The 25,384-nt window shown below is 35.7% G+C and overlaps 1 long non-coding RNA gene across 2 annotated transcripts in view; it reads left to right on the forward strand.

Annotated features, from left to right (window-relative positions):
* The window catches only part of LOC138168569 (uncharacterized), a 102,120-nt gene that overhangs the window by 12,148 nt on the left and 64,588 nt on the right, over positions 1-25,384 (forward strand). The window contains exons 1-2 of one of the 2 annotated variants that reach the window (XR_011170141.1): positions 492-653; positions 21,763-21,860. This is a non-coding gene — a long non-coding RNA (uncharacterized lncRNA). Of the gene's footprint in view, positions 1-491; positions 654-21,762; positions 21,861-25,384 lie in introns of those variants that run through there. The other variant, XR_011170140.1, reaches the window with a different exon arrangement.

The following is a 25,384-nucleotide window of genomic DNA, read 5'->3' on the forward strand; positions in this document are numbered from 1 at the left end:
CTTATGTGGGCAAAGATAAGTCATCACTGAGAATAGTGATATTTCACTTAGGAATGCCAAAGTCAGAAGACTTAGGGGAAAAAAATCCAGAATTAGAAACCACAGTGTTTAAAATGAGAATGAACATGGATTTTTCTAAATATTTCACTTGTTTCTGTTGGTCTAATGCACTGCATCTATTTTGCTAATATTTGGCTACCAACCAATGGGGACAAAAAGGCCCCTTCTCCATTTCCATAGGTTGTTGAATTTGGGATTAGAGAAGAAGGTAGAGAGATGTTTACCTTTCTTCTAAATAAAGAAAGGCCATCTGTTAAGATTATCTAGGTAGGCAAATCCTTTTTGATTCATCTTCTGTGACAACAGGGCTGAAAGATAACTATTAGACCAGTGTTATCCACATTACCTAAGAGAAATAGACCTTTTTCTTTTTTTTCAAAATCCAGAATCGACCCATCAGTTAATGTTAATGAGAGGAAAATGAAAGAGTAACTTAGCAGGGAACTCCAATTCTCCCCCAGACTCGAGTTAAGTGATCACAAAGGATCGAGTCTAACTGTAAAGAATACTTTTCTTCCTCTGATCAGAATGACAACTGGGGTGACTGGCAACGAGAGGGCAAGCTTCACTCCGGCAAACAAACACCAACTTTCGTAAGTGCCTTTTAATGTGTAGGGAGTCTTTGTGGAGGAAAAGGATGCACAGTTGGCAAGTACAGAGCTGTAAGGGGATAGTTTTGACATTCTGATAAAACGTCTAGGTTTACTTTGGACTTGACTTTATCATTTACTGAAGGATATTATTAGTGTGAAGATGATAGCCATTCCCTGACTTTTCAAACTGAAGACAGTGAAATGTATATGAACAAAAGATCCGTTATTGAGACTTCTACCCTGTTTACTCAGTAACTTTTATTCCTAATCATTCAACTTTACAAAGAGATAAAGCATGAACTAGGAGGAAAAAGCCCACCCAGTTCAAGGGGCCCCAGATAGAAGTGAAAAAAAGTCAGGTTAAAAATAGAAGCTCAGTAAACCCTGAGTGTGCCTGTTTCCCTTATTGCAAATTCTACTATGTAAAAATAGGTTTGTTCTATAAAACCAGATGGCACACTGCATGTCTGAAGTTAAAATTGATATTGTAGCAATAGCTGTGATTGAAAAAAATAAACAACGTTGAGTCTTAGAGCAGAAGATGAGTGTAACAATAAAATACCTGGGGCACAGTGAGTCAGCAATATGGTAGCTTTTTGAATGGAAAGATAAATGATCTAACTTGTCAAAAGTCAGTCTTAAAAATACATTTCCTTCCTTGATTTTTAGACTATTTGGTTTTTAAAATCTCTTTCATGTTTATCTAAAAAATTACCAGTGATAAATAAAAAGAAACCGACATCACTAAGTTTCATTATTTGAAACTGATTTGGAAAAAAGACTTGATTTTGTACATAGGAAAAACAATGAATTTTAAATGAATTGGATGAGTTGAATGAAAAGGTCCCAATAACTTATTTAATGGATGCTAAAGTTTAGTTCTTCCTCTGTAGGACAATGAGTTGCATCTTTAGTTTCTCAAAATCCAAAGTTATAAGGAGTTGGGTATGGGTAAATGTGTTGTGAATAAGCTAAGTTGGCAAAATTCAATTGGGCGGCCATATGCTGGAATTAATCATCACTTTCATCATTGTTCATTTCCCCAAGTCTGATGTATGCTGTGTAGGGGTCTTGGATCAGTACGAGGCATGGCCTCATACAACAATTGTTGCATATGTGTACATGTTATTTCTTTTAAAAAAATATGTTTCTTGAGAGTAAGACCTATTCAATTTTTGTGTTTTCTGGGGCCATGATCAAATAAACTCCATCTAAGCTCTTGAATGGGATTACTGCTCCCTTATAGCCCCACTTACCATGCCTGTTTCCTTGAGGATCAAGTTGCTTTCCTGGCCACTATTACTCTATGTGTGTTGTTTTTCCCATTAGAATATAAGGTCCTTGAGGACAGGAACAGTCTTTGCTATTGTGTTTATAGCCTAGAACATGTCAATGCTTGACACATAGCAAACATATGATAAATGCTTTTTAAAATTTCATTTATAGAGATGACTTTGGTAGCTCAAAAGCTATGCCAGGAGAATACACATTCTGACAAGTCTTATCATGATGGGAACATCTTAGGTATGAGCAGTGTACCTAGTTTGCTTCTCAGGGGGTGGTAGAAGTGTAATTTAAGTGTCTTGGAGAGACCTTGGAGCATAAGTACACATTTTATTATTAGTTTGATTCTCGTAACACTGTGGTCCATGGCAGTCTCTGTTGACTGGCTATGTAACGGGATTTATGGTTGCCTTCAAAAAGTACTAGCCAATCAGGGGCTTGATTACTCATTTTATTGACTACTCTCTCTTGGTTTTACTCCTTTACTCAAATGAGAGACAAGGGGAGAGACCATGGATCTTCTCTCTTCTGAGGCTGACATATTAAAACAGGCGTGGGTCCTCTTGCTTTACAATTTATTCTTTTCCATTTTAGGTAAATGAGATAAACCTAGAGGCTCTGACTTAGTGTTAAAGGCTAGGAAAGTAAGCCTCAGAGAGCCACTGAAGATCAGGGCTTCCATGATTCTGAGCCTATGCTAAACTGTGTAGCCATGTGAGCCTTTATGGTAAGGAGTGATCTTCTGGACCGCCCAGACTAGTGGTAGCTGAGAGTAGGAATCATTTGGTAATAATCCGTATTTGGACATGAAATTGATGGAACCAGTGCTATGTGGGAACCATGTTTAGTAAAAGCCTTCTTGCTTCAGAAACAAGGTAGCATATGAAACTGTGCTACTAAGGTGTTGAGGGAAAATGCCTGTGCTTTTGTCCTTACTATATCTTTGAAGCAAATATTCTTTCTAAGAGCTAATTGATGTTGAGTGGTTAAATGAAACTAGAACTCTGGTCACCAGTGGCTAATAGCAACAGGAATATAACCTGTTGGGATTTGATCCAATGAAATTGAAAGAGAGATACCTCTGAACTCTTCAGAATACATCTGGAATCTTAAAGGTGAGATGTGGCAATCTGATCATGACCCAGAGTATATTTTCTACATAAGTATACACAAAGAATATGCAAAATTAATATGAAGTAATTTTTGGCATGGAAGGCACTAGCAATTGAGGAATCAGGAACTTCATGTAAGAGAATTTGGTGGTACAGTGAATGGAGTGCCAGGCCTAGAATTAGGAAGGCTCATCTTCAAGCTCAGCTCAAATCTGGCCACAGACACAAGCTGGGTGACCCTGGACAAAGCACTTAACTCTGCCTCAGTTTCCTCATCTGTAAAATGAGCTGGAGAGGGAAATGGCATACCACTCTAGTATCTCTGCCAAGGAAACGCCAGATTGGGGTCATGAAGAGTTGAACACGATTAAAAGATGACTGAACAAGAGAATTTTGGAGATAATGATGGGGACAAATGTAAGGAAAATTTTAGGCATAGGAAATAGCCAATGCAAAGGTGTAGAGACAGGTATATTGCATATGAAGTCTGGCTAAACTGAAAGCAAGGGAAGGGGACTAATATATACATCAGCTTTCAAGTGCTGATTGAGGGCATGTTGTGAAGGACTTTGAAAGGCGAACAGGGAACTTATATCTTCTCACAGATGGAATAGGGAGCCATCCGTTTGTTGATTAGGGTAAAACATTGTCTGATCTGCCTTTGGAAAAATCACATTGGCATCTTTATAGAGAATTGGTTGTAGTAAGGAAAGAGGCAATGAGGTCAATTAGAATTTTATTTTAAAAGTCCAAGTAAGAGTTGATGAGGGCCTGAACTTCATTGAGGGGAAGACGCAAGTACAAGAGGTATTGTGCTGACAGACAAAGTAGTTTGTGAATTTAGGGTAGCAACTAGTCAGGTATTGCTCAGCTGAAGCTCCATAGTACTTATTCCTGTCCTTTATGTGCGCTTGACGTTTGCCCAGGTTCAGCTAGGAAACTTGACCTCTCCATAGTGGAGGTAGGCTCCCCATTCTCATTGTTAGCTCATTAGATAGGACTGTTAATTAGCCTTTTGCCATTTTCACCTCCGCTTCCCTACAGTCCAGTGAACACCAAGTGAAGTCTTTCTTTCTAGTTATCTCTCTTTCTGCAAATAACTTTCCCTTTCTACCCTTCTCAATTTGTGCTGGGACATCCAATGGCTTTAGCAGCCTGCTGCTCTTTTTTTTTTTTTAACTCAGGAAAAAGATGACAGCTGCCTTTAAACCCTGGGACCCGCTACACAGAGAGTTGCACTTCTTAGCCAACAGGAAGGGGAGCCTGAGCACTGCTCAGGGATCTGAGCAGGTCATTTTATTAGTATATCCATGGAGTTCCATTCTGGCAGTCAGTTAAAATATATTCATCAACATGGTATGAATGTAGAGGTTTGCTTTAGGCATCTTGAACTGACTTGAGGACTGATTTAAAAAACCAGGGTTATCAACAACACTTTGGAAATCAGCAAATGCTATATAATTCAGGGCTTGCTTTATTTTCTTGTTGATTGTTTATACTTTAAAAAATGTGGAGAAAATGTTAATAATGCATTTTAAACTTAAACTGTTTTGAGTGTATATTTGTCCCCTCCCCATGGAGTTAGCTGTTAAATATTTACCAGCACCTCTCTATATGAATCTTTGAGACAGGATGACTGATAAGAATCAATCAAAGGATATCTGTTCATGCTCTGAAGTGAAGGTGGGAAAGTGACTCTCCATCATGCGTGCCTGCAAGTAGGATCACCCTAAGCTACCATGAACTTACTTCTAAATAAGTACCATGAAGTTTCAGCTGAGCAATACCTGGGTAGCTGCTATGCTAAATTAGTAAACAAGTTTTTCTTACTTCTTGCATTCTGTAAGAAAGACCATAAGGGGCGGCCAGGTGGCTCAGTGAGTAAGAGCACTGGCTCCAGTGTTGAGATGAGCTGGATTAAATCTGGGCTCAGATACTTAGCACCACACCCAGAAATGACTGGCCGTATAACCTTGAGCAAGTTACTTAACCCCAATTGCTTAAAAAAAAAAAAAGACCCTAAGAGGATACTACACCAAGATATGGAAGCAATGTGGTCATTGGTGATGGTGAGAGTACCCATGTTGATGAGATGATGGATGTGTTAAAGTGGATGAGAATTTCTGAATAACTTTAATATTAAAAACAATATTCTGAATTGATACAAAAGCTAATCTTAGGGTTGACATTTCTATAAAGTCTAGGAATCCTAGCAATTACCCTTAAAGCCAAACTTTGTGTTTGTTGCACCTCATGCATAGGAAGACTTTAATAAATGTATGTTATAAAATGGGAATAATAACAACACCTACCTTCCATGGTTGTTGTGATTATCAAATAAGTTATTAGATGTAAAGCACTTAACACAATATTTGGCACTGAATAAGTGTTATATAAATGTTAGGTTATTAGTAGTAGTAAACTAGTATTATTAATTAGTAGTAGTAATCACTTTTAGAAATATAAAAGAACAAAAACATGAGGTAGATAGCTGATATTAGCTGCTTAAACATTGTAGTAGAGAAGTGGTTGAACTTTTTATGGTCTTATTTTTATTCTGCCTTCAATTCTGGGATATAACTCTGATGAACAGTGTCCCTTGCATACTAGAAACTTCTCTATCTATCCTCAGAATTCATTGTAATGTGGATGTGTGGTGAACCTAACTCAAAAGATGCTTAGTTACTAAAGTACTGAAAGGATCTTGCTATATAAAGTGATGGTTGGACTCCTGAATGCTAAATAACTGAGGTGGATGAATAAGGCTATTGGTTAGTGTGATAGTAATGGAATTTAAAGATCCCCCTGTATTGGCTTGGTTTTTGGTTTGATTGTGTTAAAACCCAGAGCTTGTTAATCCCACTTGTGGGATGGACTTGTTGACTTGAAAAGAGAGGGCTTAACTGGGAGGAGCTGGTGACATAGATTTGGAGAGACACAAGAGAGAGGCAGAAGAACTTTTTGGGAAGAAGCATCGTGGAGGCAGAGAGAGACTGAGAGGATTGCTGAGGGCCACTTTGAATTGCCCAGGACTTTTGAGAGCTGCCACCTAGAGCTGCCAAGGACTGAGGAGACATGGCTGTTACGCTGGTACTTTGTCTGTCTGTTTTGATGTTGTTTTGCCAGATTTGTCCACTGGTGAAGGATGGTCCTGTTGTTGCAGAATTCTTGGAACCTTGCTGTTGGTTCAGAAGCCCTGAAGAAGGATTTTCTTGTTGTATGTTTACAGAAATCCTGGAAGAGGGTTTTGCTAATGTTTTCAGGGGTCCTAGGACTGTTCTGCAGATAGAGAATGAATTAATGAAGAGACTGGCAATGTATCTTGTGGACTTGCTAAGCTTTGTCTCCCCAGGAACAAAGATTGCTGAGAACTTGCCTTGTGTCAAGATGAAGAAAAGACCTCCATTTGGGTATTAAGTGCTGTGCTTAAGCTTGTTGTAACTCTGGGGTAGATTCAATTGTGATCCAAGGGTGGAGCACTTCTGACCTTTTTCTGTTCTGTGATTGAACAAATGAATGTACTTTACTTATGATTGGAAACTAATCTCCATTTGAGAAGAGGGGCTTTGTGATGGACTAAATGAATGTGGAGCCTAGGGGTGGAGTAGTATTTAGAAGAAATGAATGTACAGCCTAGGGGTGGAGTAGTATTTAGAAGAGGGACTTTGTAATTGATTAAATTAATGTAATGTCCTAGGGTGGGGTAGTACTTGATTAAATCACACGTGGGGGTAGTACTTGGAGATTATTGAATCACACTTAGTAAATGCTGTATTTTGAATGATGTCATATTTTGATCTTCTCTGTTCTTAATTTTTCACTGAATAAAATGGAGAGCACCTATGCTGGTATTTTGAACCTTGGGAAGTTGCCTTTGCTTGACATTACATTACAGTTAGTCTTCCAGTTTTATAGTTAAAGTTTCCTTATCTGATTTTTCCATAGTGACTTTTTTTCTCTCCCAAATCTCCTGACTACTCCTGTGAATGTCATATTCATAATGCATCATTTCACATACTTCTTTGGTGACAAGATAAAGGCTTTCCAGAATGAGTTGCTTCCACTTGCCTCCTCCAAGCTTTGAAAATTCTCAAGTTTTACCTATTCTTTCCTTTTTTTCCCTCTTGTCTAAGAAGGTATACCTGTCCCATGTCTTGATTCATTTTGTGCCCTTGACCACATTACTTCTTGTCTCCAATACTTCTGTCATATCAATCATCCAATCTCTCTGTTGACCCTCTTGGGGATGCTGCCAGGAGCTCATGTAATATATGTGTGCTTCCTGGATAATTGAAGTTAGATGACTGAAGTTTATAACATTATCACTAATAATAATAATGCATTTATATCTCACTTCAAAATGTCCAAAATATCTCTTCAGAAAAATCTTGTGAGGTAGATAATGCAACTGTTATTATGTAAATTTAACAGATCAGGGTTAAAGATCAGAGTGGTTAAAATATTAATTCTGTTGGGATTAAAACTATGGATACATTGATCTAAAGATGATAATGATAGCAATTTCAAGAACTGGCAACTGGCAATTTAAAGATGGCCTAATATGTAAACATTTTACAGTGAAAATAAATTTAAGACATTCTTATTATACTTTTGGAAATAACACTACCTCGAACCTAAAGGAGGTTCTTAAATCAGAAGCCAAATTTGTCAGCAGATAATAAAGCATAGGGTGCATTCCTTTTGCCTCTAAACAGAGAATGTCTGGGATTTTCTACCACTGAAAAGAAATTGAATATTTAAAGGTAATTTGACCTGTACAGTGAGTACCATGAATTTTTTATGTGACCTATAGCAAATGTATTTATATAGTATTATTCTGAGAATATTTGTGTTATTCATTTTCTGGGATATTATTTTTCCTGGTCTGCTCCACTATCCATTTAGCTAGAGATGCTAATCAGCAGTTTCTTGTGTATATCCCTGTAACGTATAAGGATAAGTCCTCTTTTGCCTTATTCTTACTGAAGAAAGGAAGACAGACTGACACACACATAGAGACAGACAGAAGCTGAGATACAGAGACAGAGAAAGACAGAGAAAGACAAAAAAAAGAAAAAAAGAACAAAAGTTGTACTGAAAATCATTGAAACATCCTCACATTTTCCCAGAGACCATATTTTGGGATGGTCATAACAATAAAAATGTAGTTGGGATAACATTTTATATATGTTGGAAAATGCAAATGGAAGTACTCTTTTTATGTTGCATTAAAATTTTTGATAAGTTCCCTTTATAATATCTCATTGTGTTAGTGCCTAGAATCATCAGGGAGTCCAACTTTCACTTCAGTTAATAGTCTGACAAAGTTTTTAATCTTGAATTTTTTTTTCCCTCAACTACCCTGGATATAATTGGAAAGAAAGTATCTGTATAGAAATGCTGATAACCTATCATTTAAGCTTGAATATAAGATTTAAAAAGGAAGTTTTTAAAGGGCCATGTCCAGATAGTACTCTGCATTACATAAGTCAATTTCTCTAACCCATTTTTCTTTTTTACAAGTACACAAATTTTGGTTCATCTGATGATTTGTTTCTTTTGCTTTGTCCAATAAATGTGAGAGCTTACAAGATTCTAGAAAGATTGATCAGAATTTCCAAGACCTTACTATCTTTCCATTTTGATTTGTACTAACTGCCATAGAAAAAATCTGCAAGCTTGCAATTTCAAACTATCACTATATGGATACTGTGCAATCAACCCTCTTATGCTTCATGTAAGAAGCATACTAGAAGATGATGTACAACATAAAATCTTTTTTAATTTGTGATTGCTTCAATTGGTTAATTAGCTGATTCTGTGATAATTTTTTTTTTTTTTAAGCAATCTGGGTTAAGTAACTTGCTCAAGGTTACACGGCCAGTTATTTCTTGGTGTGGTGCTGAGTGTCTGAGCCCGGGATTCGATCTCCAGGTTGTCCCAACACTGGAGCCGGTGCTCTTACTTGCTGTGCTACCTGGCCACCCCTGTGATAATTTTCTCATGTATTTTTGGTAAGAACAGAAATGTAAGTCTTAAAATTTGAATTTGGGTCAAATTTGTGCTTGACTTTAGCTTATCTTTCTTTACACAAAAAAGTGACAATAGAAAAAGAACAAAGCAAAGCCAAAAAGTTTCCAAAAAAATCATTTTTCTGCCCAATATGAAGGAAAAACCACTATAAACTGGGAATTTGAACGGCTTGTCTATTTAAAATGTAGCAATTCTAAGGGTTTTAAAAATGAGCTTACTGTTATTTATGAATTGGAACCCAGAGGGAGTGATAATGCATTTCCTGCTAGATACAGAATGTTGGTTCACATGTCATGTAATTATAACAGGCACCAAGCACTGTGCTGACTTTCTACTGACCTTCATACTCCAGCGGATCTTAATTCTAAGGTCCAGAGAGATAACACCTGTTGCTTATGGATTCTATTGAAACATTGTATTTCTGAATAGTTACCATATGATTGCTAAAAAACACCTTTTTCCTCTCCTTTTACCAATGAGACTGGGAAGGGATGATTAGGGTGCTATGTGCCTGGGTATTAGAGTTATCTGTAACAAAATGGGAAATTCAACATAGAAGGAGAACTGCTATTAAAGACTTTTTTCATTATTCTTTGTTTAACTGTCTACTGTGGTCATACTCCTAAGGGGCCTAACATTAGACATGATAACATTTCAAACTAAAATCCTTTTCTGCCTGGAATTTTATGTTTACCATATTTCTGATTTTTAATACCTTTTGTTAGTATATGATGTTAATTTCTAAATATAGGAAGAAAATCAGTTTAATAAAATCAATATCATGTACATCTGCAAATATAAGCAATGCTGCACAACTATAGCATGCCACCTAATCATTAAAAATAGTGAGGTATGTATTTTCTTAGCTCTTTTCTAGGGTCAATCTTGGTTGTTTACAATTACACAGTTTTCATTTTGAGTCCATTATTTTTTAATTAACACAATTATAGCCATTGTATATATTGCTTTCCTGGTGCTTCTTCCTTTACTTTGTATCAATTCATATTAGTCCTATGTTTCTCCGAATTATTCATGCTAACTTCTTATTGTTCAATAATATCCCATTACATTTATATAATGAAATTTGTTTAGCTGTTCTACATTTGATAGACATCTACATTATTTCCAGTTCTTTCCTATCACAAAAAGTATTGTTATGAATATTTTAGTGTGTTTGGCACCTTTGTTCTTTCTTTGACCCACTTGATATGCCCATGTAGCAGCAAGCACCCCAGCGTTCCCAGGGTGGCTGCTAGCACAGGTTCTTGGATCTGCTTTGATAAAGGAAAGCAACTCAAAATGGGTTAACAAGCTCACTTTAATCAGTCAGACATATATCGTTTACCTTGTTCAGGGGAAAAGGTCAGCACCCCGAACTTCAAAGTACACAGGCAGAATTATCAAGACAGAAACAGATCTAGTAGACAGATTTCAAACTGTCCAACCATTACATCCATACCAAACAACATCTGGCTTTCAACATCTGGGTTTTTCAAAAAGGGGGGGGGCTCAGGACAACGGCTTCCCAGAATCCATATCAAATCACAGAACACTTCTCAAAGTGAGCCCCCAAAACAAAGCTACACATCAGGGCTTATATAGCCTTCTCCTGGCTCAGAGAATGTAACAACCTTTTGGATCCACTGGCCAATCAAAAAGTATCTACTGAAAAACAAGCCTCCCACCCCAGGCTCCAGGTGCACTTTAGCCTAGGGGCAGGGAAGATCTTTCAAATTTGCATCCCCATTACAGCCCAGCAATGGATCTCTGAGTTCAAAAGTATGGACAATTTAGTAACTTTTAAAAATCATTATTCCAAATAACATTCCACAGGTTACACAAATTAAAAGATTCATCAACAGTATATTTGTTTGCCTATCTTCCCATTGCTTCTCTGATGTTAAACATTTCCATTTTTGTCATTTTTGCCTATTTGCTTATTGTAAAATAAAAAGTTCTTTTAATTAAGATTTCTCTTATTATTAGTGATTTGGAGCCTTTATTAATGAGGTCATTAAAAATTTGTAATTCTTTTTGTGGGAAATGTTTGTTCATATCCTTAGACCACATCAAGAAATATATATTGAGGGGTGGCCAGGTAGCACAGCGAGTAAGAGCACCAGCTTCAGTGTCAGGATGACCTGGAGATCGAATCCTGGGCTCAGACACTTAGCACCCACCCAGAAACACCTGGCCATGTAACCTTGAGCAAGTTACTTAACCCCAATTGCTTAGGGGCGGCCAGGTGGCTCAGCGAGTAAGAACACTGGCTCCAGTGTCAGGATGACCTGTATCAAAGTCTGGGCTCAGATACTCAGCACCACACCCAGAAATAATTGGCCGTGTAACCTTGAGCAAGTTACTTAACACTGATTGCTTAAAAAAAGAAAAAGAAAAGAAATATATATTGATCTTGTATATTTTATGTTAGTTTCTTACGTATATGATATCTTGGCTATTGGATTTTTTATCAGAGAGATTCGATGTAAACATTTTTCCCAAATGACAATTTCCCAGTGGCATTAATTTTTTGAGAAGGCTTTTCAATTTCATGTAATTGGAATTACGCATTTTTATCCTTTGATATCTTCTTTATTCCTTTATTGGTTAAAAATGTTTTTCCCAATCAGTTCTGTGAAAAAGTACCAGATACCCTTCTCTTCTGATGTTATGTTGCAAACTTAAAAATTCAGGATTTGTATCCATTTTGGCTTTACTGTGATTTATGATGTCAAATGCTGATTTAAAGCTTACTTATGTCAAACTATGTTCCACATTTCCTCTCTGTTCTTATCAAAGAGGTAGTTTTTTCAAAAAATAATATATGTTCTCAGGTTTAATAAAAAATGGATCATTGAGAGTCTTCTCATTCTTCCTTATCTATTCTCCTTTTCTATTTTCTACTGCTTTATTTTATTTTATTTTTTCAAAGACTGGATTGCACTATCTCACCAAGGCTGGAAGTGCAAGGACAATTTATGGAGCCCATCTCTCTGCTGATTTTCACAAAAACTTTGACCTGAAAGTTTTTTTTTTTTCACTTGAGCTAGCTTGTCTCAATAGACAGGCTCTTGACCTTCCCTACCTCCACTGGGGGCTCACCATACTGTCTTTGGACTTAATATGTCTAGTCCAAATGCAAGCAATTCAACAACCTCAGCCTCTCCAACAAGTGCCACTACACTCAACTTTACCAAATAATATTGATGATTATTATAATTTGATGATTATAATATAAAGTTATAGAAATGTTTTATTCTTACTTTTTTCATTATTTCTTCCAGTATTGTAAATCTTTTGATCCTAAAGATGAATATTATTATTGTTTTGTGAATGTTGTTGTGTCCCTTATGGCAGTTTGCTAGGTAAAGAACTAAATATATAAATTAACTTGGGCAATAATATCATTTTCTTAATATTAAGATTACCTAACAATGACTAATGGCTCTCTATATGATTATTTGTCATTCTATTTTTATAAAGAACATTTTTCTCATTTTATTTATATATCTTTAGCGTGTTTTGGTCAATTTATCCAACATTATTTTTATGTGTTTTATAGTTATTACTAAAGGGTTTTACCTGTTATTTTTTCCTGGATTTTGTTCAATTAGTTTCTTTTTATTTCTCTGCCTTATTCTAAGCATCTCATCATCTTCAAACAAGAATAATTTAGTCTCTTATTTTCCAGTATTTATGACTTTATTTCCCTTGTTTTATTACAATCATCAGCATTTCTAGAACCATGTCAAATAATAATGGGAGAAGGCATCCTTGCTTTACTATGAACTTATTGGTAAAACTTCTATTGCTTCTCCATTTAATTTTTTCCACCACCTGACTAGCTGCCTTTTCACCTTGAAGTCCTTTCCTCTGATTGGTGAATTCCTGGCTTTCACTGTCATTTCATGAGATGCCTGGAGCATGTATACCCTCACTCCTGGCTCTACTCCTCACTCTTCAGACTTTTAGACCTCATTGCCATCAGCCTTACCCCCTTCTCACCTTCACTTCTTCTTCCCTCTCATATATTGCCTTTCCTTACTAGAATCTAAGTTCTTTGAGGACAGAAATTCTCTTTTTTTGCGGGTATTTAGCACTTAACACACTGCCTAAAATGTAATAAGGAATTTTAAAATGTTCTCTCTCTCTCTCTGTCTCTCTGTCTCTCTTTCTCTCTCTCTCTCTATCATCTATCCATCATTTGTTTTTGTGAGAGAACTGCCAGTTTCTTGGTCATAAGCTGATTGTGTTCTTTTGCAGTTTCACTGTATCACTTATACCATGCTGATTTGTTTCACTTTGACTCTTCTTTTTTCTATTTTTTTTTAATTTAATGCATTGCTAAGGACTTCTCTACTAGGTTTTATATGATAAGAGGGTGAGATGGGGTGGAGCTAAGATTAGGCAGCTCCTTAATCTGCTAATTTGAGTCATTGCCATCAGTCTAGTGTTAAAGAAAAGATAAGAAATTGGAAGGTAACAGAATTTGCTCAGGTGTGGTTTGATACTACTTTCTAGACCAGGAGCTAAAAAGATAAACAGAAGGGTAATGGAAAGCTTCAGAAAATTATCTAGGCCATCCCTCCTGCTCTCAGGACTGTAATTCATCCTAGACTGATAAAAATCTTAAATATTTTAAAAGACCTTCAGAGTCATATTCACAGGCTACCTAGTTAACTCATACCAATGTTTAACCACACTCACCAGTGGCATAGTCTTCTTCATATCTCAATCTCTTGGGTTATACTTTAAACCTTTTGTTTGGGTCTAACATTGATTGTGAATAACTTGTCTCTACACCCTATTTAACAATCTCTCTTATCTTGGGGAGAAAAATCAACACCTCAAAAATACCTCTTTTCCAGGTTATGTAATGTTAGTTCCTTTAACCTTTGCTCTCAAGTGTGATTTTCCACTACTTCAATCATCTTCATAGCTCTCATCTTTAACATTAAAAGTTTTTGATGTCTATCATATATTTTGAACACTAAAAGAAATCACAGAATTCATGTAAGTATATGATCAATATTGAATGTAATGAAAGGGGTGATCTTCTTTACTAAGTGTTATACTAACCTTGTCACTTTTCAAGACAGCAATACATTGCTGGTTCACATGTAGTCAGTTGTAGAATTTGACATAGTCATGCTTGAGAATATAAGGAATGGTTCCAGACTGTTATCAAGGACATTATTATCACTGGCCTTGTGACACGGTAATCATTGCCAAATTGTTTGACATTTTTGTGCCCAATATAAATGCATGCCAACACTAAGAAAACCAGTCAAGAATACCAGACCTCTGGAGCTATATAAGTCCACTATGAAGGGTTTATTCTCTCTTTTCTTCTTTGAAAGACAACCAGCTTCAGAAATATCAGTGTAATTGGACAGCTTTCAGCACCAGTAAAAAAAAGTTATACTTCTCAGAGGCACCCAAAGCATAGGTGAGAAGTGGTACCTTCAACAGGGTCAGTCTTTGACATTAAGTAGTTCTGACCTTTGGCAAATCTGGGCTTTACTTCTCACATCTATGAAATAAAAGTATCTAAGGGAGTTTCTTACTCTAAAGTTCTATGGATATCTTCCAGTCAGTCTTTTCATTGATTTTCTGTGGAAACACTTGCCAAAATGATTTGAATATTAGAAATATCTAACATATTTTCAAATAATCTTCCTACTTAAAATATATATGGTTACAATGATCTATTTAAAAAATCTTATATAGAGAAATAGAGCCAGGACCATGCTTTTTTTAATTTAAATTTTATGTTTATTTTTAATTTACATCATTCATTTCCACAAGATTTTGAGTTACAAATTTTCTCCCCATTTTACCCCTACCCACCCTCCCAAAACAGTGATCCCACTGTATACCCTCTGCCCCAATCTGCTCTCTCCCATATCCTCTTCCATCCCCCTTCCAACTTTCCAGTAGGGCAAGATGGATCTCTATACCCCAGAGCCTGTATATCTTATTTCTCAGTTGCATGTAAAAGCAAAATATAAGAATATGTTTTTTAAACATTTGATTTTAAAACTTTGAATTCCAGTTTCTTTTCTTTCATCCCTCATCACCCACTCTTACTGGGAAGATAAGCAATTCCATATAGGTTGCACACGTGTAGTTACACAAAACATTTCCATAGTGGATATAGTGAGACTGACTATATTTCCTTCCATCCTATCCTGCCCCCCACTTGCTCTATTCTCTACTTTGACCCTGTTCCTTTTCAAAAGTGTGCGCTTCTAACTTACCTCCCCACCCCAACTTCCTTCTCCTCCATCATCCCCCCCTCTCATTCCCTTCTCCCCTACTCTCCTTTAGGGCTAGATACCCTATTTAGTATGTATGCAGGGCAATGCTTTAAAGTGATTTCTGGCTTATCTTTTCTTTACTATCCTTTCTCCTTTCTTTAGCTTGATATTTTCCGTTTAAGGAGGAATAAATATTAAACTATTAGGATGCCTTTAATATGTGAGGTAACCAGAAATGCTACTCCAGATTCAAGGTATCCATTGATTCTATATTCACTCAAAATCATATCTCACAAGCCTCTGCCAATATGGTCCCTTTAAATAGTCAGGCTTTATTGTTATTATTGTTCAATTATTTCAATCTTATGCAACTCTTAATGAGTTTGAAGTTTTCTTGGCAAAGATAATGGAGTGGTTTGCCATTTCTTTCTCTAGCTCATTTTATAGATGAGGAACATAAGGTAAAGAGAGTAAAATAATTTGTTCAGGGTCCCATAGCTAGTAAGTGCCTGAGGCCAGATTTGAACTCTGGTCTTACTGATTCTAGGCCTTGCACTCTATCCACTGAACCACCTATCTGCCCCCAAAGTAGTCAGGTAGAGGAAATAATTTAAAGCAAAAGCATTTAATGAAATTTGATTCTTCAAAAAGTGTCAATAAAATATCTCCCCCATAAACCTGATACATGTTCTCCTGTAAATTCATATACTATCAATAAGAATAGTGAATAAACCCATGGGATACATGTCGAGTGGTAAACCTAGGTTCTCACAATAAGAATCACATATTTATAACTAGAGGGGAATGTAAAGGACATTTTACAGATGACAAAATTGAGGCTTAGAGAGATTAAGTTACTTGTCCAAGTTTACATAAGCAGCAAGTATCAGAGCTAGTACTGAAATCTAGATTCTATATCTCCAAATCCAGGCTCTTTGTAAGGTACCATATTCTTCCCAGCATACATGGAGCATTCACAGAGTGACATTTTACACCTGTGTTATTACAGCCCCATTGATGTTTTCTGGTAATGTTACTACATTGCATCTAGTCCTCACTGAGGTTGTTTCATCTTCACTGGGCTGTTGCCTTGCATTTGGTCATCTTCTAGTTTCATAATCACTGGATCCATGGTTGTGGAACTTCTGTTGACCATCAGTTAAAGTAATCAGATCTATTTGCTGACTTTCTCAGATCCTACTCTCTAGGGTTAAGTGACAATAGAGGTTCTCTTCTATTATAAGAGCAATCTTTTAGAAATAGTCAAAAACTGTGAGCTGACACACTGCTAAAGGCATCGCCCAAGAAAAGCCTCCAGAGTAAGAATGAGTCTTTTAACTTTATATGTCTAGGCCTTACTTGTAGTCCTTAGTTATTGACAACTGTCTGACTTAAGGTTAGAAATTCCCAAGTTCTTCTCCATATTATAATATTTATGAATTTAAGTCAGGATAAAAAGTAAGCAATGAAAGAAATCACTTGATCTCTAAACATCTACATTGTTAATGTATATGTAGATGGCAAAAGGGCTACCAGACTTGGCACTACTTTCTGTTAGAATTGGACAGAATTAATAAGAAATATGTGAGACTGTGAATTAGTGGAATAACCCTCCAGGTATATAAGCAATTAATATCCCTGAAACTTTCATGATAGAATGTCAACTGTGCCTCCTTCATGTGATTCCTAAAGCATCTATTTAAGGAAAAACAAAAAATATGACTACTTCAGAACTTTACAAAAGAAGTCAACCATAAATGTACTATGAATTAATGTATTCCAAAGGATTGTTTGTTACCTTCCTTGAGAAATCTGTTTGAGAGAGACAGTCAAATGAACATGTTAATTATCAATTCCTCTAAGTTTTAAAACCCCATGCTTATATTAATATTTCATTCAAAAAGTGATTGAACTATATTTCCTCCATTCTCAATAGAAATGTCACTTAAAATTTGTTTTACCATAAGTTTTATGGAGTAAATAGGGAAAATTGCAATTTGAACAACCCTGTGTCCTTGGCAAAAATACAAATGCATTGGCCATTATGTTATCCTAAAAACATGTAACATTTTCAATGTTAGAAGTGTTTGCCCTTCCCCAGATGGCTGTATGTTTTCTTTTTTTTTTATTGTGCAATGACTGTTCTATAATTCTGTGAATTTCCTTTCATGCCTTAGCTGCCAAGAAACGATATAATTCCATGGTTAACTATCATAACTAACTCATCCCAGGTTTCTGGTAACAGCAGATTCTTGGCTCCTTTTAAATGATATATGCTGTTTTTATTTTCAATAATTCTGTGATTGAGGTTGTAGGTTTTCTTGAATACTTTTTAAAAATTGTTGTTTGTCTTTCATTTTTTAAAAAGACCAATGACATCACTGGATGATGTCTTAACAATGTGCATGAATTGGATTTAAATGAAGAGGAGGTGTGCAGTCATCAGCCTCATTTGCTCTTCCACAGCCATTGAAGTATAGTGGCAAGATGAAAGTCAAGATGATCAGCAATGGCTCAGGATGCAGTAGATGACATTGGCATCCTCAGTATCTGACAAAGCTCTAAATACTCTGCAGTGCCTGATTCAGCTGTCTTCATGACCATTGGAACAAATAGTTCCCATCCACCCATTCTACTAAGGGAAGTCTTTACATGTTTGAGGAAGCTATCCATCTAATTTACCAATGGGTTTGAGACTTGTTGATTACCCTCAACCTAGTTTAGCCTGTCTGCCAAAATGGTTTTACCAGGGTATGTTTGCTGCACACACTACAGCTTCTTGGAGTCACAGGCAAGCGTGGGATGAAAGGTAAATACCAAAGGTGGAGAAGCAGCGTAGTCTTCCATAAACAATCCATACACTATGTTTTTTTTTTAATTAGGTGATATATAAATGATAAACAAAATATGGAATAACATCCTTTACTAAATATGTGTAGATTTTTATGCAAATAAATATAGAAACATATTTCTACATATAACTATGACATAGATAGATATATAAATATACATTTATCTATATAATCAGCATCTTTATATAGTTAAATATTTATATTTTCATATATACATATTTGTACTACATATTCATATGCATATATACATTATATATGTATCTTGTTATCCCTAGATTCAAATAAATCTACATACATATGCACAACCAAGTTACCCAGTTCTTTCCCCAAAGTTGATAGTTTTCAGCCATACCTGTGGAGAGTGAGATGAATCTAATCAATGTGCCTACTATGTGTCAGTCACTGTTTTAGACACTGGACATCATGCCTAAAATATAGAAATAAAATAGTTTCTCTTCTCAAGGAACTTATATTCTATCTGGGTATAATGGTAACGTAATTTGACCCCTTTGTATTGGCAAGTAGGCAGGTACTTAGCACTTACTAATTGATCAAGCCCCTATGAAAGAAACAGAAGGTATGAACCCCAGTTCCTTATGTAACAGGAAGGGGTTGGCTGAAACAGGAAGTAACTAGTGCTGTGTATATAAGAAAAGCCCCAGATAGGCACAGTAAGAATTTCTTGGGACCAGCATCTGGAGGCAAAGCAGCTACAGAGGAGAAATGAGAATCAAGAACTGAGTCAGAATTTCCTGAGAACTTGTGGTGACAGAGCTTCTTCCGAAGAGGAGCCCAGGAGCCCAGGAGTACCTGCCCCCAGGCTGGATAGGGTGATTCAGATTTTTTGAACAAGCTGCAGAAGACTGAGGAAATATGGCCAGGATGCTTTTTTGTGGCTTGGTTGAGCCTTGAATTCCTGGAAGCCTGTGAAGGATTTGAGATGGACTGGCCCCTGTGAACTTCAGTGTGGAACAAGACTTACCCAGAGAGCTGCACAAGGAACTGGGAGCTGTCTGCCATTGCATTATGGCAGGTGAATTCTGGTTAGAATCTGGAACCATAGAAGAGGATCCACGGAATCTGAGAACCAGCCCCAAGTCAAGATGAAAAGACCTCTCTGTGGGTACTGAGTAATGATGAAATTGTAGTTTACTAGTGACTTGGGGTGGAGGGTTTGTGTATTTTCTAATGATTGTACTTAGTGATTAATGATACTTAGTAATTGATTGCTGAATAAGTGACTGATTGAGTTAATCTAGAGTGCACCATGAGTGAAAGAGTTTGACTATTGTACTTTGAGATGACTGTACTTTGTTCTAAATATTGTGACCACTTTGGTGAAAACTATGTGGCCATTTTAATGATAAGCTGTTGTGAATACTATATTGTGATTTTCTGTGGTAAGTTGTAATATTGTGAATGCTGTACCTTGATTTTCTGTGAATGTTTTGCTTTGATTTGTTATGGAATAAATAAGGTGTTCACTATACTGTGTAATCAGAACCTTAAAAGCTGTTCACAGTAGCATTCTTCTGGAAAGCTGCTCGTGCATGGGATTACACTGGGGAGACAACATGTTTGTAAGTGTGTGTGTCTGCGTATGCAAAAAAGCAACAAAAAAAAATTCGTGGAAATTATGTTGAACTCTCTGGATTGGTGAAATCCATTCCTATCCAGTAGAGTACTTAGAGCTGCCCTTGGTGTCTCCTTGCTTTTGAGTTGCCTATGATTACATGCAGGAAAAATATATAGATGGCACAAATTTTACTCAATTTCCCCCTAATTCCTCACTTATGTTAATTTTTAAATGGTATCCAATATATGACATTTCACATTATTGTCAACTGAGCTAATTACAATGGCATGTAAATTAACTGGAGAAAAGTAATAAAGACTTATATAACATTTGCAAGTTTTTATATCATTAACAATTTTAATATATGTACTACTTCCTTCTTTTTTGCACTCACTTGTTTTACACAATTTAGCATTGTATTCAGATTATTTTGACACATTCTTAAACATATTCTTTAATTCTTCATCATAAAACATCACTTTTATTATCCTGGATATTAAGCATACATCTTGTCCATTTTTACAAGTCTAACTTAGATAATAGCCTACAGGTTTTCAGTGTGATTTGAATCAGTGGTGTTCCCAGGACATTGAAACATACTTTTCTCTGTCTCTTAGATAAATTTCTTTTCTTTTCCCCCTTCTCTTTCTTTCCCTTTCCTTCAGTTTTAGATAGATGCTATTGATCATAATAAGGAAAGGCCTTTTAGTCCTGTATTTTTTTTTTTTGTATTTTAGCAGAAATAGATGTTCTACTTTGTCAAAAGCTTTTTTTCTGAATCAATTGATGTAATGTGATTTTTATTGTTTTTTCTTCTTAATATGGTATATCATGTTAATAGTTTTTCTAATAATGAATTAATCCTGTATACTTGCTGTAAATCCAACCTGGCCATGGTGTATAATCTTTTGCCATAACCTCTCTGCTAATATTTAATATAGCAGTTTTGTGTCACTAATCATGAATGATATGTGTCTATTATTTTCTTTCTCTCTTTTGTCTATTCCTGATTTAGGTATTAGGACAATATATCATAGAAGGAATTTGGTAGAATCCCTTCCTTTCTTATTTTTACAAAATGTTTATGTAATATTACAATTAATTATTTTTAGATGATTGATAGGATTCACTTATAAAAACCTCTAGTCCTGAGTGGTTTTTTTCCACTACAGGTTCATTTATGGCTTGTTCCATTTTTTTTCCCCCAAAAGATTAGTTTATTTAGAGGGTCAGTTTCTATTTTGTAAATCTGATTAATTTATATTTTTTAAATATTCATTCAAGTTTTAAGTAGTTTTGCCATAGTGGGGTAAAATAATTTATAATAATTTCCTTTATTTCTTTACTTATGAATTCTCCTTGTTAAAATTTGTGATATTGCAAATTGGTTTTCTACTCTCTTCTTTCCAATTAGACTAGAAAACTGTTCATTTTAAAAATTGCTCAAATGTATTTATTTTTATATGTTTCTCTTCATTCTAGTGTTTTCATTTCAAGATTTCTAGGTGGCTCTGGTATTTTTTTATCAAGAATGCTTGGAATTCCTCTGTATAATTCATTAACAATCTGTTATTCCATTTATGACTACACTTCGTTTTTTTGCTGAATATATTACTTTTTGTCAATAATCTTTTTACTTTTTAGAATGTTGTATTTCAACATGGCCTTTATACTTCATGGTGGTAGCAGTCAAATTTTATGTATTTCTGAATGTGTCAGTTTGGTACTTGAACTTTTTTCCCCCTTACTTCTTGAAATAATTTCCCTTTTATTATGAAGCTCTGGATTTGCATTCTGATATTTTGAAGTTTTCATTTTTTTCTAAGTAGAAATACCAGTAAATCCTTTCCATTTTAATTTCCCTTTATTTCTAATGTCTATATAGTTTTCATTCATGATTTTTTGGTGTATGTTACTCAAGCTTTAAAATATAGTTATGATTTTCGATTTGTCTGCTGATTCATATATAATATTTCCTTGATCCTTTTTTAGGAGACAGCTAGATGACTCAGTGAATAGAGTGCTGGGGCTGGAGTCAGGAAGATCCAAGTTAAAAATCTTGCTGACACCTACGAGCTGTGTGACCCTGGGTGAGTCATTTAATCTCTTTTTGTCTTCATCCACTGGAGAAGGAAATGGCAAGTCACTCCCCTATATTTGCCAAGAAAATGTTATGCACAGTGTGGTCCACAGGGTCATGAAGAACACGACTAAACAAAATGACCCCTTTTTCAGGTCAGTTCTTTTAGAGTAGTGAATACATTATATTATCTTTTTAGGTTTTGGGGTGTGTTTTTTTTTTAATTTAAAAATGCTCAAGTATTTTTTCTTATCTCATGGAGTTACTGATCTATGTTTGGTCCATTCTAATTTTCTTTTCTTTTTTTTTGTTTTTTGCTTTTGGAGGGGGGAAGGTAGGGCAATTGGGGTTAAGTGACTTGCCCAAGGTCACACAACTAGTTTTTGTGTTAAGTGTCTGAGGTCGAATTTGAAGCCAGGTCCTCCTGACTCCAGGGTTCTGTATACTCCTTCAAAGAATAGTAGGTATTTTTATTGTTGTTCTTGCTTTGTATTAAATGGGATTCAGTCATTGCCTCCTCTAAATACAAAGTGCTGCATTTTTTTCAAGGCTCTCTTTGGTGATTCAGACCAATAAACTTCAAACTCTAGGTCAGGGTTGAGGAACCTGCAGCCTCAAGGACATGTGTGGCCCTCTAGGTCCTCAAGTATGGACCTTTGAAGTTTGGATTCAGTAAAATGGTAGCATTTGAGGGCCAAGAGGGCCCCATGTGCCCTCAAGGCCTCAGACCCCACCCCCCACTCTCCCCTACCCCTGTCTAGGACAGAGTCTGAGGCCCAATTTCATTGCTGCCTTCACCACTTGAGTTTCTCAGGCTCCCAAACACAGTCTAGAGTCAGAGTAACATGATTATGGGTTCCAGACGTCCCTGGTTTTTCCCTGGTCTGCAACCTAGAAAGTTTTATAAGTTATATTCCTAAGCCAGGCTTTTCTGGCTATTCTCCTATATTTTATACATGTTTCTGATTATCTCTCTGTGTAGAATTGATCTGGAAAAATATAAGTACTCTCTTTTTCAGTTCCCTTTCTTTGCATGTTTTCCCATCCTTATTTTGGTAGTTTTACTGTAGTGGTACCCTTCTGCTCCTACTCACCTCATCATCTTAGCCAGAAGTCATCTTCACATTGTCTTGCCCATCACAAGCCTTTTTTCTTCAGAAGGATAGTTAACTGTTGTAGTTGCTCGGTTTTATTGACTCTTTTTTGTTTTTTTCAATTTAAGTTATGCTAAACCATAAAGGATTCAATAACCTATCCAGGTTCTAGGTACCTCTGAAATATATTTGCTTTTATTCTAAAGGTTTTTTTTTAAGATATTGTAATTTCTTGTTTCATTAATTTTGTTTTGTTGTTTTAGATTGTCCTTTATCTTGTGCTTGATGTAGATTATCCTCTTTGGTTGTGGACTTGAATGATCTTTAAAATGCTTGATTCCCCCACACTAATAGTTGCTGCAGTAATTGCAATCTATAGTAGTTATTGAAGTTTGCTCTCTTAGAACTAGAATTTTTACATGTTTCCTTTGAGTGATATCCATCCTAGAAAACATAGAATTAAAAACACAACATAAGAGAGTAGTAAGACATGTGAATGGAACGAAATCGATCATTCAGCTGAAAGGAAACTAACTAAAAGTGGGGATGCCCACTGAAACTGGATTTTTCTGACCAAAATATCGTGCTCTGGGTCAGGTTAATACTAGAAGAAGCACAATGCATGACCATTGTTGTCACAGAATGAAATCACATCAAAAGTTTTATTCTTCCCACAATTTACATACCACTGTAGCATATTATATTACACCTATTGAGGGATACTGTTTGTCCTTGCTTTTGTTCCTAAAGGCTTCTTTCAGGATATTTCTAGACCTTATTTTACCTAAGGTCATTTGCTGTCCAGCATGTGAAATCTTGGAGGAAAAATATTTTAGCCCTCTTTTGACACTCATAGAAGGTTTGACTTGGGTCCACAGTGTACGTGATGGCTTAAATCGGTTTGGGTTAATAGTGAACTCATAAAAAAAAAAAAAACACTTTGTCTCTTGGTTTTTACAAAGTATCAAATATGAGTATTTAAAAGGGGAATATGCGTTCACATTTCTATTTCCCTAGCATAGCGTCTGAAACATAATAGACACCTAATAAACGTTTGTTCGTTGATTGCTTCATTCAATGATAAAAGATTCCTATATTTCTATAAAGACAAATTGCACTTGATAGTCTGTTTTGTTTTTGTTTCCAATTTTTTCAGTGATGGACAGGCTCTTTAATATTAGGAGACCTTATAGAAGTCAGTCTGAAATTTGAGGATTGAGAAAATTTAAATAATGTCACAGAATTCACTGCAAGCATAAGAGGGAATTAGGTAGCATTAAAAAAATAAAAACAACAATCTACAAAACAATACAAATTTTATTTCTTACAAAGCATTGCATTTGGATACATTGGCAAAGCTAGATAAGCAGGGAAAGTGCATGCAAGAATAATTCAGAATTTTTTTTTAAAATAAAAGCAAGTGGTTTAGCTATTGGCAGATATCAGGGAAACTTGAGACTTACTACTTAATAAAATACCGGCCTTTCTTATCTGTCTCCTGTAAAGTTGACAAAACAAGGTAATTTTGAAGTCAAAGCAGGGAGGAACAGAAGAGAGGAACTTAGGTAGAATTAAGAAGGTGTTAGTATTTACATTTGATGATTCCATTTCTCCTTCAAGAGAAATATTCTCTTAAAGAAAACTGACCTGTAGAAGATGACTTCTGCCTTACAGTAAAAGTAATGAAAATTCATCACTAATCAACCTGTAGGACCAGAATTAAAAAAAAAAAACTCTTTGATAAAATTCAAGAGTTTTGTAAACCTATTGAAATAAATTTGTATTGGGTTTTCACTTTCATCAATAACTTATATATTGGCTTTAATTCTGATCCTCATTATAGGTTTTGTAACATGAGTATATTGTTTTCAGGGGTTAGCTTTGGAAACTGCCTAGAGTTAGCTCCAGTGAAACCAGACTCAACATATAGAAGCACCTCAGTCAATGAAGGAGAGGTAGGAAAGAATAGCCATTAGAATGAATGACTAACTGAATAAATGAAAGAGCTAAGAATGTGTTAACTCTGATAAGCACTTGGGGTACAAATACAAAAAGCAAGATAGCCTCTTTTTTTTTCAAAAAACATGAATGGGAATGGAGGAAACAATACATATAGACAAAGCTTACTGGATACAGTTTTGGTGAGAACCAATTGTTAAGTTTTCTGCTAAAAATACTCAGCATTTCCAAATACTACAATATAGGTATTTGTTGAATTTTGTTAATTTTCTCAATTTAAGAAAGTAATGTTGAAAATTTTCATATAGCTTAAAGTTAAATGTGTGTTGTACCTACTTTCCCTCCCCTGGATTGGTGGATCAAGGCAAGATGCTTTGGTACTGAAAGTAACCAGGAGGGTTGTTGGGGTCCTTAAGGAGTACATTGATACATCCCATTAGAGAACAGTAGATAGAATTGAGCTGATTGTGGTCTGCAGGTC

This window comes from Petaurus breviceps, unplaced genomic scaffold, assembly GCF_028583685.1.
Source record: "Petaurus breviceps papuanus isolate PSGF00001 unplaced genomic scaffold, PetGlider_PUasm1.0 37, whole genome shotgun sequence".
NCBI classification, from domain to species: Eukaryota; Metazoa; Chordata; class Mammalia; order Diprotodontia; family Petauridae; genus Petaurus; species Petaurus breviceps.